This window comes from Balaenoptera ricei, chromosome 2, assembly GCF_028023285.1.
Source record: "Balaenoptera ricei isolate mBalRic1 chromosome 2, mBalRic1.hap2, whole genome shotgun sequence".
In the NCBI taxonomy this organism is placed as follows: Eukaryota; Metazoa; Chordata; class Mammalia; order Artiodactyla; family Balaenopteridae; genus Balaenoptera; species Balaenoptera ricei.
This window is the reverse complement of record NC_082640.1, coordinates 97,346,406-97,362,908: the sequence shown is the minus strand read 5'-3', so window position 1 is coordinate 97,362,908 and position 16,503 is coordinate 97,346,406. Positions and strand designations below refer to the sequence as shown.

Sequence of the window (16,503 nt, the reverse complement as noted above, 5' to 3'; positions counted from 1 at the left end):
CAAACAGAACTCCACTCAAGATAGGCTAAACCAAGCAGGCAATTTCATTGACAGTAGACGCTCTCAGGGATGAAAAGGTGTAGGTCAAGAACTGAGGCTGCTTGTTTGTCTCTAAGTGGACCCCATGGACTTTGACTTCTCTACTCTTCTCTTTGCAGACTGAGAAGTTTCTCTGCTTCCCCAGACTTTCAGCTTGCATGAGATTTTGATTGGCCCCAAATCTGCATGACTTCAGTCCATTTTTCTTCCATTACATAACTCCTCAGATTGTGTTCATAGACCAGTCTTGCTTCCTTCATCCTCTATTCACAAATGTTGACCCTGAACAAATACCTTGTAAACCAAACTCTACATCAGTGTCTTCTTCCAGCGACTCAAACCCTCACAGTGCCATTTTAGCCTGACATATATGTAAGTCCAAAGCAAGGGAACAAACCCAAATGTGAACCAGGGCTGCTCAGAAAAGACTCTCCAGAAAGGAATGACATTTCAGTGGAATCTGGGAGAATGCATATAAAATTGAGGCAGGAAGCAGAGTAAGGTAAGCACATTTCCTCCAGGTGCAGGAAATGGATTGTGCAAAAAGAAGGAGGCAGGTTCTGGGCGTCATGAGCTCTTGTCATCTGGGTCTCAGTTCAACCATCTCCTCCTCCAGAAGACTTCTTGGACCTTCTAATTTAGAGTAGCCACCTCTATGCTTGCCCAAGTCACTCTCACATCCCATGGAAATGTTAAGAAACGCAGCTGGAAATGTAGATGGGAAATAGACCAGAAAGGGCTGAGTAGTCCGGGCTTAATTCTGAAAGCCACAGGAAGGCTTGGGGAGATTGGAAGTGCACTTCCTGTATCGTTCGAGTTGTGCCTTGGCAGCTGCACGAAGGCATTAATGAAGTGGGGTAAGAGCGGTGACAGGAGGATCTGTTTAGAGTTCTTTGCCCTGATACAGATTTAAAAGATAATGACCAAAGGAAGGGGCAAAAGACTGTGTAAAGCAATGGTTTTCAAATGTTAAAGTGCATTTGAATCACCTGGGAATCTCGTTAAAATGCACATTCTGATGCAGGAGGTCTGAGTTCGGGCTCAAGACTGCATTTCCAACAAGCCTCCCAATGATGAGAGCACTGCTAGTCTCCTGGGACATCAAGAGCCTCTTTGGGAAGCTATTAACCAGCAGGTGATGTGTATTGACCTAATATGAGAGGGCTACAGGTGTTCATAATTCTGTAAGGCATAGCCACCCTAGGATAGCAAATGACTGGGATAGATATGCATAAGTCTTTGATGCATAGATAGTTGGAGACATGCCAGTCACAGAGATGGCTATCTCATCTCAAATGGCCGTAAACCTCTCCAAGTATGATATTAGGGTATGTGGTTCATTTAACGATGGCTTCATGTCGCCTGCTATTGACCAGGAACTAGATAATTTAACTACAGATGGACTGAGTAGCTTTGGGCTTCTGCTAGAGCTCTAGATTCATCACAATTTCAGCTGTTGTTAGTTCATCCAAAACGTGGTTTTCACAGGAAAAAATCCACAGCTAGCCAAATTCTTCTCTTGGTTACTATTATGCAAACTTATTATTAAAGCCAATTATCAAATACACCTTCAATTGGCAAATATGGATGGGCACATCTGAGCACTTAATTATCCCATTGAAGTCAGCTATAAAACACACTTTTATCAGGGTCACACACGAGAACATGCCCACCAGCCTTAAGCAGCATTGCTCACTTTCAGCCTAGGCGGTTGCTGTCTTTTTCTCTCCCCCTCTTTTACTTCCTCTCACTTCCCTCTTAGACATTAGACATTTGTCACATAGCAGAATATGGAATTCCTGGCACCTGACACTGAACCTTGATTTTTTTGAAATTGAGGTTTTTTTTCTTCTGTGTCTTTAAATCTGGTCGGAGAAAACTTCGAAAAGCTACAAATTGTTAGTAAATTTTATTCTGGTATTAGGTCTTCATGCATATTGATATATTGCTGTCAAACAAAACAGACATTACCTTGCATACTGATCTTCTACAAAATTTCATGGTGCTTTAAAACTTCACTCCCATGCACACATATTGCTATACTAGAATTCGGATTCACACACATCAACATATTTTAACTTTAAAAATAAGGTGTTTTAAACTAGGGACTTTGGGGGGGGGGGAGAATCCATATATTTACCTACAATTATACAGTAATGGTTTGGCTTTTAGTTTTTCACAGTCTCTTCAGGAAAAATGAAAAGCGTGGTCTTGCTATTCTCAGTTCACATTTGGTAACATACACTCTGTAAAGAATAAATACTTGCAAATACTGTGAAATGCCACTGGGACAGACAATCTCACGCAGGGAGGGAGGACAGGAAATATTAATTATAAGGTTGTGATTCCATTTGGAAGACTCTAAGGGTAGCGTCTAAATTTAGAGTGAATGTGCCATAGGGCGTTAGTAATCTGCCCCTCACTGCTAGTCATGTCCGCTTGGATCCTGAACTTGGTTTAATTAAGATTGAACCTTGCGAACTGAACAACATATAACGTCGCTAAAAGAGCAAAACGAAAGGATCGCAGGGTTTTAGAATGAAATTAGAAATTCTATAGAAGGCTGATAGCCACTTCTGAGGCAAAAATAATACTGCAAGTAGGTTAATATATGTGAAACTGCATTGGAAATATAAAGTGTTATAAATGTAGGGGATTATTACTATTATTATTTAAAAGAATGCTGCAAGAGGGAGAGAGGCCTCTTGGTGGGAGAATCATAAATCTTCAGGCTGGGAAAATAAAATAAGTGCATATCTCTGGCAGAGGAAACAATACAAATGTGGAGAGCAAACAGCAGCCAAGTAAAACCTGTTCACATGTCCGTCGCTGGAGTGTTCTCATGTGCACCAGTGGTATGTTAGAGGCCACTGGAGCTCAGTCACGCTGTGGTTACCACAGGGGGATTTTTTTCATTCCCACAAAATATTTCCAGAAGACCCAGAACAAGGGCACAGAGTGCTATCATTGCACAGTCATCTGGGATTTGCATACTGTAATTAGGGGTAGATTTACTACGGGGTCAAGAAAGCTGAAGCTTCAAGGCTCCCGTGAATGCGGGGAGTTGCGGGAATTGCAGAGTGTTCCAGGTGGTGAGTGGAAGGCAGGCGGCACTAGGAACCGTTTCTGTGTAAGCCTTTCCGGCAAATTGCCTGAAGAGATCACAGAAGAACGGGTCCTGAATTGCCAGGGCTCCAGGCATTTGTTGTGATTTTTCTCCTCACTTGAAATAAATATGCACCTCCATACCTATTTTCGTGTTTGAAACAAAGATGAGACATCTGACTTGATTTCTCTCCTTTGGTTCATCTATTTCCATACAACATGAAGTTGACTAAAATTCGACCTGTCAGCCTTTCAGTAGAAACTAAAATGCCCGCAAGTCTAATTTACCAATCAGTCGTCAAATCCTTATAGAGCAAATACATTAGTCAATAGACCACTTAGAATGATCTAGATGTGTTGCTCACAGCATCTGGTGCAATACCCTGGGGGGTGGGGGGGGGCATCACCCTGACATCACTGCAGGGCTTGGCTCTTGGTTCACATACTCAGTCAAGGCTTACTCGTTTTCCCTCCATTTCTCTTCACACATCAAACATCTACCTATTTGCCAGCCCTGCTATCAGTGTTTTTTAGATACACTTTCATGACAACCCTAAAAGATAGGTATTATTATCACTGCCATGTTAGCGAGCCCAGGGGCGGCCACATAGCTGGTGATTAGTCTTGATGTAAAGCAGGCGGTCTGCCTCCTGAAGCAGACATCTGAAACCACTGGTTGCACCACCTCAGTGAACTGAAACTCTAATAACCTCCTACTGGCTTCCTTTCTCCAGTGCATCTTGGTTCTAATCCATGCATTAAACCAGTGGTTCTCAACGAGGGGCGATTTTTTACCCCAGCGGATATTTGGCAATGTTGGAGACATTTTTGATAGTCAACACTGGGGAGGTGCTACTGCATCTAATGGATAGAGGCCAGGGATGCAGCTAAACATCCTACAGTGCGCTAGACAGCCCTCACAACAAAGAATTATCCAGTCCCAGGTATCAGTAATACCACTGTTGAGAAACCCTGTGTTAAATCAATGCCATAATCCATCTCAAATACATCATCCCTCTGGTAGTGACTCCTTATTCATTTCTAGATCAAACTGACAAGCTTTGGATTTGAATTCTCTGCCTCCTTTAAGAGGCCCTTTTCTATTTTTCCACTTTTATTTTTTAAATTCTGCCACCACCATCTCCACCCCAATATAACCTGTAGTCTGTACACTGACCCAAGAGCCTAAATACCTGGGCTTTGCTCCTGGCTCTGTCACCACCGGTACATCAGGTAGCCTCTCTAGGCCTCGGTCTCCTCATCTGTGAAATGATGGAATTGGGCTAAAGGATCTCTTGGACCCCTTCCAGCAGAGACACTTGCTCTGGTTTCCCTCAACAGGAAGAGGCATTCAAAGAGGAAGGCCAATCTCTTTGCCTAGCATGTGACTGATAACCAGGTTTGTTCCTAGAGCAATCAGGAACAGAAATACAGCAAAGACAGAGACTAAGGCTGTAGGCAGGAGTGGCAAGAGGTCCAGAGCCACAGGGACGAGGCAGAATGTGAACCAGAACAAGACAAAAAATTTTGCAGTGAAGGTCATGAGCAAAGAACGAATGAGTCGAATAAGAATGATGGAGGCTCCTTCTCAGCAGGTGTTAGACCTGCGTTGCCCACCATGAGTCAAGGCTGAAAGCGGACTCTGTGGGGTCTGCACCGCACGTGGCACTGCCCAAGATGACAAGGATGGGGGAGCTCTTCTCAGATGTACTGGGATGTGATGAGTGATGACGACAGGACCTTGGTTTAGTGATTAAAACACTCGCTGACGCCCCCACCAGAGTCAGACTCAGGGGGTCTAAGCAGGAGTAAATCCTAGCCCCACACGCTGTCCAGTTCCGTGCTGTATTATCCTTTCAGAGACCCCTACTGAGACCCCCTGAATGGAGGCCTCCATGTTGGCCTCTGGCCACTTCACTGCCATTACCCAAGGATGAAGAAATTCTTCTCTTTATTTCTCTGTGCCTCTGTGACCCTGTGCCTTCCTTGGTACCTTTCCTTCTTTGAGAGTCTAGATCATGATACTCTAAACAACTGGGGTTTGCTTGTTTGTTTATTTTTGTGTATGTGTGAAACAATCTCGGATGTTCAGAAAAAGTTCAAGAACAGCACAAGAATGTTTTTTTCTGAACCACTGAAGAGTAACTTGTTAACATGATGCCCCATCACTCCTGAATGCTTTAGTATCTAATTCTTACAAACAAGGACCTTCTCCTATATGACTCGATACAACCATCAAAACCAGGAAAGTAAAAAAAAAAAAGGAAAGTAACATCGATACCTAGCACCATCTTATTCTCAGATCCATTCCAGTCTCACCTGCTGTCACAGTAATGTCCTTTAGAGCAAAATAAACCAGCCTGAAATCACAAGTTGCATTTAGTTATCATGTGTCATTAGTGTTCTTTAATTTGAAAATCTGTTCAGTCTTTGATAACCTGGACATTTAAAAATTACAGACCAGTTATTTTGTAGACTGGCCCTCAATTTGGGGTTGTTAGATGATTCTCTATGATTAGATTCCGATTATGCATCTTTGGTTTTGGCGGGAATGACAACAAAGTGATGCTATGTTCTTTTCACTGCATCCTATCAGGTGGCACATGATTTCAATTAGGTAGCAACATGATTTAACATCACACTACTGATTGTCAAGTGATAATCAGCTGATCGGTTGTCTGCCAATTCCAGTGTCTGCCAGCTTCTCCACTGTAAATTTACCTTTTTCCTTTGTATTTAATAAGTATTTCTTAGGAAGTTACTTTGAGCCTTGATTTCTACTCTTCATCAAACTTTCAACCTATTCATTGGCTTATTGATATCAGCATGGACTCATAGATGCCTCTTGTATTCAGCGGTTTATATTCCATTATAATCATAATTTATTTAGATGCTCAAATTGTCCTAGCTTTAGTTCAATGGGAGCCCCTCAGGCTATGTTCTGTGTCCTTTGATATGTCCCCATCATTCATCGGGCACATCACTACTTTCTGGCACAATGCAGTGTTCCAGGATTACTCATACTTTCTCTGTCCCATTTCTGGGGCTTCTTCAGGGATCCTTTTGAGTGGAGAACGGCATTTAGTTTCCAAGATCTAGACATCTGCTGTGTTTATTGCTATTGGGCCGTCACTGCTCTCAGACTCTCTTTGTGAATAGAGCTAGAGAATACGTGCATGTCACACATTTACACCCAATTTGTATATATATCTATCAAAAACTATGATTTCACATCAATATCTCCAATTCCAATCTAACACCATCGGGTCCATTCTAATTTTTTTCTCTTTTCATATTTGCAACTACCTTCTCTGACAATGAGAAACCTTGTTCCTATCATCTTTAAAATATTTAGTTATTTGCTCAATCCCCCTGTCTGTATCTAACACCCTGTTGCTGCTGGATTAATTCCCCTCTGCTGCGTGGATGCCTTCTTTATCCCATTCAGGCTCTGACTCCACCTGCTGGGCTGTGCCCACCTCTTCCCCCTCACACACCCCTCACTCACACAGATGTCCTCCTCTGTCTCAGCATCCAACAAGCCCATATCAGGCCACCGCTAATGCTGCCGCCCTGCAGATGCTCTTCTCACTCTGTCCAACCACCAGTACTGGCTCCTCCTGCCCCAGCCGTGCACACACGTAGACAGTGTCCTTACTCTTTTCAGGCTCTGACATCCTGCACCACACACACCCAAAAGCATGACTTCCTCACCTCACTGAGTCTCTGATACCTCTGCACAGGAAACTCCCTATCCTGCTGTGGCTTTGATGGCCTACACCAGACCACCGCTGCCGCCACCCTCCCATTGGATGCCCTCCTCACCCTACATGGGCTACAATGCCACACCAGGACTCCTCCTACCCTGTGGATGCTTATAATGGCTTTTGGATTGAAGTGTTTAGAAAGAGAAGGGATGTGAAGGGAGGGGGCAGAGAGGAAAGAGAAAAGGGAAGGGAGGGAAAGAGGAAGAGAATCATTGCTCCTTTTATTATTTAAAAATGGCACAGGGCGGGGCTGGGACGTTGTGTGCACTCCTGGGTCAGCCAGGGCTCAGTGTAAAAAGCAAGCCACTCCAGGTATTTTAAACAGTAGGTATTTAGGTAATTGGATGCTAACAGGTTCACTGGAGGATGCAGCAGCAGATTCTAGTCTGAGCCTTTGGGAATGATTTCTGGAGAAATGCAGGACTGGGGTTGCTGTTGGATCATGCTGCTTGGAGCCCAGAGCTGCCACCCTTTCCACAGCAGTGTCTAGGCACCTGAAAACTTTGAAAGGACACCTAAAAATGTTTTCCACATATCAGGGAGTCAAAAACAAGAGAGTTGCTGCTACCACCACTGTTTCTCAACATCCAGGAAGCTGGAGAATAAATTCCAGAAATTGCCACGGATAAACTACAATCTTCCTAACTGATGGCAACAACCTGAAGCTGATCCTGTGTTTCTTACTTCTGTTTTCTAAGTCACACAAGTGCATCTCTTGGGCAGAAACTCATTCATCCAGGGGTCTAGCTTGAAAAGTTTTGGTAGATGTTTTTGGTTCACGTAAATGTGTTTTGTTTTGTTCCTTAGAGTTTGTTTGCTTTTTAGATTTCCAATCTATTCAAATAGAAGGAGGGTGAAATGGAGATTGAGTGGCCAATCCACTCAATCAGGAAATTCCCTCTCTCTTATTATATCCAGTTATTTATCATGTTAGGGGATCTATGTTTTGTATAAACCTAATGAAATATTAGCATTTTAATACACAAAATATTAAAATCTTTTTGTGAATGTTCCAAATATATACATTATTTAATTTCTTAAGTCAATAGCTATATTTTCTTTTCAAGTCAAACAGAAAATATTACCAAGAAACTCCAAACCCTGCTACGGCCACCAGGATATAGCCTGTGTCCACTCATTTGGCTCCCATTCCAGGTTTGCTTTTGGCCACCCAGCCTCCTAATTCATTTCCCAATCAGTGGCCTTCAGATCCCACTTCTTTTTTTACCATCGGTTTTCTTTTTTCTTTCACATTTTCCCTCCATCCTCTTAGACTCTTCTTCCACTGGTTTTCTTTTTTCAAGTTACCCACCCACTCATCAAGCAACACACACAAACATGAACAAGATTTTACTTTACTGTTTCTACTCCACCTTTTATGGCTCACCATTGGCAAGAAAACATAGGTCCATTTAGGTTTAACAAACTGTAATTGACTTTGCCTGAGGCAGTCAAGTAAGTTATTCTCCATAACAGTATTTAGTCCCAGGATGCCTGGGGTTGAAGATGCTATCCTGTGTTCCTCCCTGATACCCTCAAATCCCTCTTACCATTTTGTGCACCACTGCCTTCCCCTGTGTTTTCACTTCCGGTAGCCAGCATCTCTTTGCTGCATCTCTTTGTCAGAGGGCTGCCCTCAGGCTGCTGGAACCCACATTGCCTAAAGGCGTGGAGGGTGGAGAGTCAGTAGTGCCTGGAAAAGTCTATGTTCTTTCCCTGAGTACCTTAAACAATGACTGAGAATGGGGAGGAATAAATAAATACTCCAGCTCCTTAGGCCCCTGATTGGGTGGCTGTGAGGTATGGTTCCAGAGCAAGCCCATCTATACTATAGTCACCTTCCATTCGACTTTGCTTGATATCTCACATCTGTTTGGCCTCTTTTCTGTCCCAGGCCCATTGCCCTGTTGCCTTGTTGTCTTTTATTGGAAATAGTTCTTAATAAATCATTTTCACATGAACCCTCAGGGGCTGATTCTGAAGAATCCAATCTAAGACACTTGGAGAGATTGAATCCAGTCTTTTAGCTCCCTTCCAAAACAGGGTGTTGTGTAAGCATACATAACTGCTAATGCCTCTACTTCTAACAGCATGGGCTTATTTAACAGTTACCATTTCTATTTGGAGGACCTTTGTATCATCCATTGAAACTATTATCAACACTTGCAAAACAGTAAGAGAGGTTAACAAGAGTCTCAATTTGCACATGATTTTCTTTTTAAAAAAAAATCTTATTTTCTAATGAGCTTATAAAAATGAAAAACCTTCAACTTCTCTAGGAATAAAGTAATACAAAGTATAGCCAAGAAAGAATGCTACTTCTTACTTATCCAATTAACAAAGATTTTGAAAATTATCTTATTCTGGCAAAGGTGAGGTGAGATACAGTCATACACTCCTGGTGGGAGTGTAAATTGATACCACCTCCCGGAAAAGCAATTTGTCAAAATATGTCAAGAGTCTTACAGATGTTCCAGCACTCTGGCTCAATTTATTCACCTTCAGGAATCTATCCTAAAAAAAAACAAGTTTGAAATTTTGGATAAAGATTTATACACAAAGATGCTAGCTTTCTTTCTTTCTTAATTTCTTCCTCCTTTCTTTCTTCCTTCCTTTCTTCCTTCCTTCCTTCCTTCCTTCCTTCCTTCCTTCCTTCCTTTCTTTCTTTCATCTCAACATTCTCTACAATAAGTGTGTATTAGTTTTCTCATGAAAAAACATATGCTTTAAATCATCACAAGTAGTCTACTCCTTGAACATTTCCAGGACACACACTCTTGAACCATGTTTGGTTTTATTTTATTTTATTTTCTTTATCCTCATAATACCAATTTTAAGGTCTACTTCAAGAGGAAGCTTTCCTATAAACAATTCATTGAAAGGCAGGTGATATTCTATATTAAGCTCTAAGGAAACGTCTTAGATACACTCTGGGTACACAGTTCTCTTTGTGTATGAGTCTCTCTATTGCTCTTTCTTCATTATACATTTATATGGAAAGAAAATTTGTGGAATTTTTAAAGTGTCCCCCCATTCTGAGTGCCTATCCTGTCACAGAAACCATAGGAGATGTTATGTAAGTCACGCAATCCACTCATAATGTTCTCTCAACCTTCACATCTGCCAAGAAGAAAACAAGGGAGGAGAGACAATGAACCAGGAAACAAAAAACCTGAGTAAAAAAAGAAAACAGTAATGAAACAATAAATATGGTAAAAAATAATACATGCAAAATAAAATCAAAACCCTATTCCATTATGGGGTTCATCAAATTTTCTTATGGAGTATGAACACTGTAAGAAAATCTATGTTTTGTTCCTATTTAACACTTAATAATCATCAATTAAACAATATCTGTATATGATAGAAAACAGATTTTTCTATACTATAATTCTCAGGCTTCTAGTCTAAGTAAGCTCCCTGGTTCCACACCCTCCTAAGCCATCTCAGAAAAGGATCAAATAGTACAATATAAACCTTAAAAAATAATAAAAGATTATAATGAAAATTGCCATCTTTTCCAATTCTATATTCATTGCATATATACTCTGATTCTCTGGGTAGATAGAAACAGTTGACTATAAGGTTTTAGACATGATAATAGATATAATGTGTCATCAATGATTGAGACAAGAGGACAATAAGGGAGGAAATAGCAATCTCAGGTAGTGAGTCCCTGAAGTGGGAGAGATGCTTAAAAGAAAGGATCAGGGAACAGGATGAGATAAATGCAGGAAAATGAGCTACAGTGGGTGGCCAGGAAGTCAGCAGCTGACGTTTAAGTGTGGCCAAGAGAGAGGAGAGGAGAGAAAGTACTGAAGAGGGACTTGAGAGATTGAGGGGGGCCTAGGGAGAAAAGTGTGTTCAAAAGGTCCTGGGAAGTAATCCAAGGAAATGTACACTAGTTTAACAAGGTCCCAGTGGTTGCTGAGAGCGAGGATTTGGCCGGAGTTGAGGGTTGAGCTTGGAACCCTATAGAAAAGAACAAATAATCTCAGTAAAGGCCAGTGTTAAGACTCAATTGTCTGACCCAGAGGAGAGACAGGGGGAAAAGAGAGAGAGAGAGAGAGAGAGAGAGAGAGAGAGAGAGAAAGAGAGAGAGAGAAGAGAGGTTGCCCACAAGTTTAACCTGAATCAGTCTAAAGGCTGGGTCTGTGTGATTTGCCTTTTCTCTAGGAGCCTTTGGTGGCCAATATCAATATTTCTTTGGCCTCTTTGGTTTGGGGGCATCTATGAAAAATAGATGCATGATGAAAAGTAGAAGTGACAGTGAAGTTTTCTGGAACTCTGAAACCCAACATGACAGAGAGAGTGATGAGTTTTCTTGTGCAATGCCCCGGGATGGTGCCCAGAAACTGTATAAATGATCACTTTCAGCCAGCGGTGTGCTAGCAGGGCAGGAAGGGGCCTTGAGAGAACGGGTATGTGAAGATGCTCAGAGCCGCCTGGGTTGTCTTTCCCAGGCCACTCGAGGGGCCTCATCTATAAGCTGGAAACAATTTTTTCCTGATGGGAGCGTTGAAGCCAAGACTTTCTATTCTTCTGGTTATAATTAGAAAAGAAGAAAATGCTCTATGCCCTTGAGCAATGCCTGTTTGAGAGGGCCTTACCAACTCTCCTTTCACAGAGTCTTACATCCCAGGAAAAGGGAAGCAGAACTTAAGAGCTGTGAGCAGAAATGTACCCACTTTCAGCTCTTACCTGGTTTTGTTGTCAGCATATTTAAATGAACATTTATAGCTGGTCCTCTATCTCCTTGACCAGGCCCCTCAGTAATCTCCCTGCTTTCTCCATCAATCAAAGGGAATTAGAACATTTGCCCTAGAGACAGGGAGTGCAAAGAAATTCGTTCAAGCCTTTGCAAGTAAGGTGTGACTCCAGTGGAGTTTGATGCTAATGCCTAGCAGTGGTTTGCCAAATGGAGGTGTCAAGCTGTGCAAAGATGAAAAGAGATAGGCCCTAGGAGATCTGTGAAGAGAGTGAGAAAACACAGAAGTTGAGATTCTTCTATTTTTACCTGGCAGTCAGGTGGCTCATCCTGGGGCAAGCTCCCAGGCAGGCTGAGGTCCAGGTCTCTCTCCAGGAATCCCATTTGTAGCTTCCTGGTATCATTATCTATTAGAGAGGCAAATATTGAGGGTGCCTTGCTGAGAAGACCTGCTGTGGGATTAACTTTGCATGGGGAGTCACAAAAGGGAGAGAGCTGTTTTGACATTTTCTCTCTGAATTTGTGCTTGGCTTCTTCCACAAATTTCAAGGCAAGTTTGCCATCAGTATTTTCCTAATTTCTTCTTTCTTCTCCCTGTCCGGTACTGCCCATGTCACCTGGAACTCCCATGCTAGCTTGGCTGCCCAGGAACCCTTTATGCATTGTCCCCTCATTTGTCATTCACACATGTGTTGAATACTCAATGGAATCCAAGCTTTGTGGCCAATCACTAGATATATGGAGCTGAATAAGAAGCAACCCATGCCATTTGGGAGCTCAGAGTCTTGTGTAAAGACAAACAGAGAGAAAAAAAAGTGTGCCAGGCTGTAAGTTGAAGAATAAAGGTATAGGTATGCTGTGGGCACCACATGGAAGGGGAACCAAAGTTTGAGAGTTAAAGCTTAGAGTTGGGAGGTGTATAGAGTCCAGGTGGGTCTTTTCAAATGAGATGACATTTCCATCAGGGAAGGAATAGACCCAGGGAACAGCATGAGCAAAGGTCTAGGGTTAGGACAGTGTAGAAGGCACTCCGGGAAGACAGAAGGCAGCCAAGAAGGTTAAAGTGCAGGATAAATGAGACTGGGAGGGGGCAGAGTGGCCAGGAGAAAGCCGAACTGGGAGGTTTGAGTGTTTTGAAGGCCATATTAAAAAGTATGGTCTCTCTAGACAGTGGCAGGTCTCTGAATACTTTAAAGCAGGAGAATGTTGTTTTTAAGAAAGGGCACTATGATAGCAGGATGGAAAATAGTAGGAGTGAGAAATGAATAGTAGGAGGAGAAATCTGGTTACGTGGTTAGTTCAGTAGATTGGGCATGGGATGATGAGAATCTGAAGTAGGGAAGTGGCAGTGAAGAGAAGAGAGTAAAGGGGCTGCTTGGAGAGATGGTTCAGGAAGACAGGACTGGTTGATCATGAAATAAGAGTGCCGAGAGACATTGGAATGCAAGATAACTCTGAGTTTTCTGACTTGGGCAGTGGCTAGAGTGATATGTCCACGGACTGAGAAAGGTTTGGAGGAAATGCACACGGGAACTGATGAGCTCAGATGGGGACCTGTGTAGGTGCCTATAAGATGGCCAGATGCGTTGAAGTCCAAAGCTTAGGAGAGGGCCAGGCCTGCAGACATTAGAGAGTCATGAGTACGTTGTTGAGAGATGCGTGAAGGAAACAGAGAAAATCAACCACAGAGGGCCTTTAAGTCTTACTTTGGGTAATACCTTATATTTCAAAATGACTTCCATCTCTCCTATGAATTAAAACTTTCAATTACTTTCAATCCTTCCACGCCATGATATCAACATACTCTTAAGAAGAAAGCAGATGTCTATGTTATTTTTAACTAAAGGGTAAATGCTGGATTGCTAGCATGTTGAGGAGAACTTGCCTTTGAGGTCAAATCTAAAATCCTGTGGATAAGGGTGAAGAAAGGTGCAGAAAGGAAAACAATGTGCATGCTACCGGAACTGACGTCACCACCCTGGGAGGCAGATGGAACTGATATTATTAGCTTTGTTACGTAGATGAGTAATCTGAGGTTTAATAAGTTAATGACTTAATCTAAGGTTTCACATAATTTAATCGCTTGATTGAGTTGATATATGACTGAGTTGGGATTTGGACACTACTTTCCTAAATCCTACTCTAGTGGTTTTCTCCCTTATACTAGTCTGCTTTTCAAAGGCAATAGGTAGAAAGGCCAGTGTTTTTTTTTTTTTAAGTTGGGGTATAGTTGCTTTACAATGTTGTGTTAGTTTCTGCTGCACAACGAAGTGAATCAGCTATATGTACACATATATCCCCTCCCTCTTCGACCTCCCTCTCACCCACCCCCCCATTCCCACCCATCTAGGTCGCTGTTGGGAATTAAGAAGCACCTTTCTTCCTTAGTGTGAAGGAAGAAGAAGGAGGGCAGTGGAAAGTTTATGATGGCAAAAATGCCCAAGAAGCCACATTTTGGTAGTATTTCTCCAGATCTGCTTTCTCATAGGATTTCAAAGGTGGATGCTTATTTGCCCAAAGGCATGCATTTCTATTGTTGGCTTGAGTGGGACCCCTCAGGTCACAATATCCAGGTGCCCATTTTGTAGCTTTCTCTCTAAAATCTGCCCTTTCAATTCGCAAATGAACTGCAATATATCTATGCATATTTTCAACCCAAATCACTCAGCTATCAATGCTGAAAGGAAAGACTAGCACTTTTAGAGTTATGTGTGTTGTCAATATTTCATAGCTTTCAATCCCAGAGTAAAGAGTGTAATCTTAATAGTTTTTCTTTCTAATGCCCTGCTATTTACCCAGCATGATTGGAAAAAGAGAAAGAGAAAGACCATGACCTTTTGCAGACTTTTAAAGTGCATTTTATAGTCTGCATAACAAGGCAGTGGTTGTTTAGGCTATATTTTGCCCTGTAACTGATGTTAGAGGTAGCTTCACCAGAGACTTGCAATGGGATTTTTATTTGATTTACATTTTTACATTTACAATGCAATTTTCTCTGGCATGTTATTTTTCTTGTAAGTTGCACTAAAACATGATGTAAATAAGTAGATTACATTGCTAGATAAAGAACAGAAAAAGCATAATTTAAAAAACTAGAATCAGAAAAATTAATTTTTTTAAAGATTGCATCAATCTACACACTTGATAATGTTCAGAAACTAGAAAAGTTAAAAAGATAAAATACGAAGAATTCCGAAATGGCTTTATAAACTGGCAAGACACAATTATAGAAAGTGTACACCAGTTTCACCACAATTTCATTGGCGTTTGTACAGTCAACAGATTAATATCTGTTAATACTAAGTTAAAAACACTGAGCTGAGTATTTGGGATAAGGTAGTCAATCACACAAAATAGTTTTATCCCTCATAGAACTTTTAACCTAACAGAGCAGAAAGAAAGAGAGAGAGAGAGAGAGAGAGAGAGAGAGAGAGAGAGAGAGATAAAGGACATACATGTGTATATACATGCTTATATTTATACAGGTACATACATATATACATGTATATACATAGTTATACCTATATTCTACTAATTTAGCATTTTAATGGGGAGATTACGTCATTGCAATTTTAACTGACATTTCATTTCTAGCAAGCTTGAATAATCTTTTACGATTTTTGCCAGTTATATTTCTTCTTTAAAAATTGGCTATTCATATGTGTTACTTAGTTTTGGCTTAGCGATTTTCTTATTAATTTGAATGATGTATTTATATAATCATGTCATATTTACTGAAAGTGCTTCACAGCTTCATATACATATATATGAAACTTCTGTCTATATGAACATAAAGAAGTTATTATATAATCAACCGAATCAATCTTGTTTTTTCTGATCTGTGTTCTTATTTCTGAACTTAGAAAGTCTCACCCAGCACCCCTACTTCTCCTCCTTCCACCAATCTGAGTCCAATAGGGAAGAAGCAAGGAAATAATACCACGTGTTGAGACCACTACTTCTCTATAGACTGATTCATTTGTATGTGCTATTTAATATGTATTATTTCATAAACAATAAAAATGGGATAATAATATACCTACTATCTTATAACCTGGGATTTTTTTTTACCTTTCTTGAAATAACACATTTTTCCATGTCAGTAACTACTTATCTAATCGTGTTTTTGAGTATATATATAAATATATATAATTTATTTACTCTCCAATTAATGAATATTTCGATTTGTTTCAAAGTAAAATTAAGATTGCTATGCTATTGTTAAGATTCAAATTAAAATTGTCTTTGCATATATTTTTCCTCAGATTCTCCCCTTAAGATATATTTTTATAAATAGAATCTTATAAATAAAAATGTATTAAAAATTTTTCAAAAAATATTTTTAGTTCTCTTTATATATGTTGCCAAAATGCTCTCCAAAAAGGTTATGTGTCTGGTAAGAGACGAGGGTCTAACAACATACAAAACTGGGAGCGTACGAGGTCATGGACTCTGAGATGGAGCAAGTTGGCAGGTGGTGGATGAAGGTGAGTCAGGTGACAGCCATGGAGTTCAAGAGAACCAGGCAAAGCCAGGAATGGGCCAGCTAGATGTATATTGAATTCACCCAGGAGGATTCAATTATTCACTCATTTGTTTCTTTGTTCAACAAATATAGGAGGGCTTACCATGAGCTAGGTACTGTTTTAAAGAAACACAACAGACAAAAATTACTGTCTTCATGGAGCTCATTTATATTCTAATGGTGGAAATAGACAATAAGCAAATAAACAAGGTAAAAGTTGTACTATGTCAGATGGAAGAAGAGCTTTGAACAAACATAAAGCAGTGCTTATTGGAAGGCTTATATTTTAAAAAGGATGTCATGGAAGGCCTCACTGAGAAGATGAAAATTAACTGACAACCATGTGGAAATCTGGGTGG

The 16,503-nt window shown here is 40.9% G+C and overlaps 1 long non-coding RNA gene across 2 annotated transcripts in view; it reads right to left on the bottom strand.

Moving 5' to 3' along the window:
* Positions 1-9,708: 9,708 nt before the first annotated feature.
* The window catches only part of LOC132360469 (uncharacterized), a 122,739-nt gene continuing 115,944 nt past the window's right edge, over positions 9,709-16,503 (bottom strand). For both annotated transcript variants that reach the window (XR_009501111.1, XR_009501110.1), the window contains 2 exons: positions 11,929-12,026; positions 9,709-10,083 (listed from right to left, as the gene is read on the bottom strand). This is a non-coding gene — a long non-coding RNA (uncharacterized LOC132360469). The remainder of the gene's footprint in view (positions 10,084-11,928; positions 12,027-16,503) is intronic.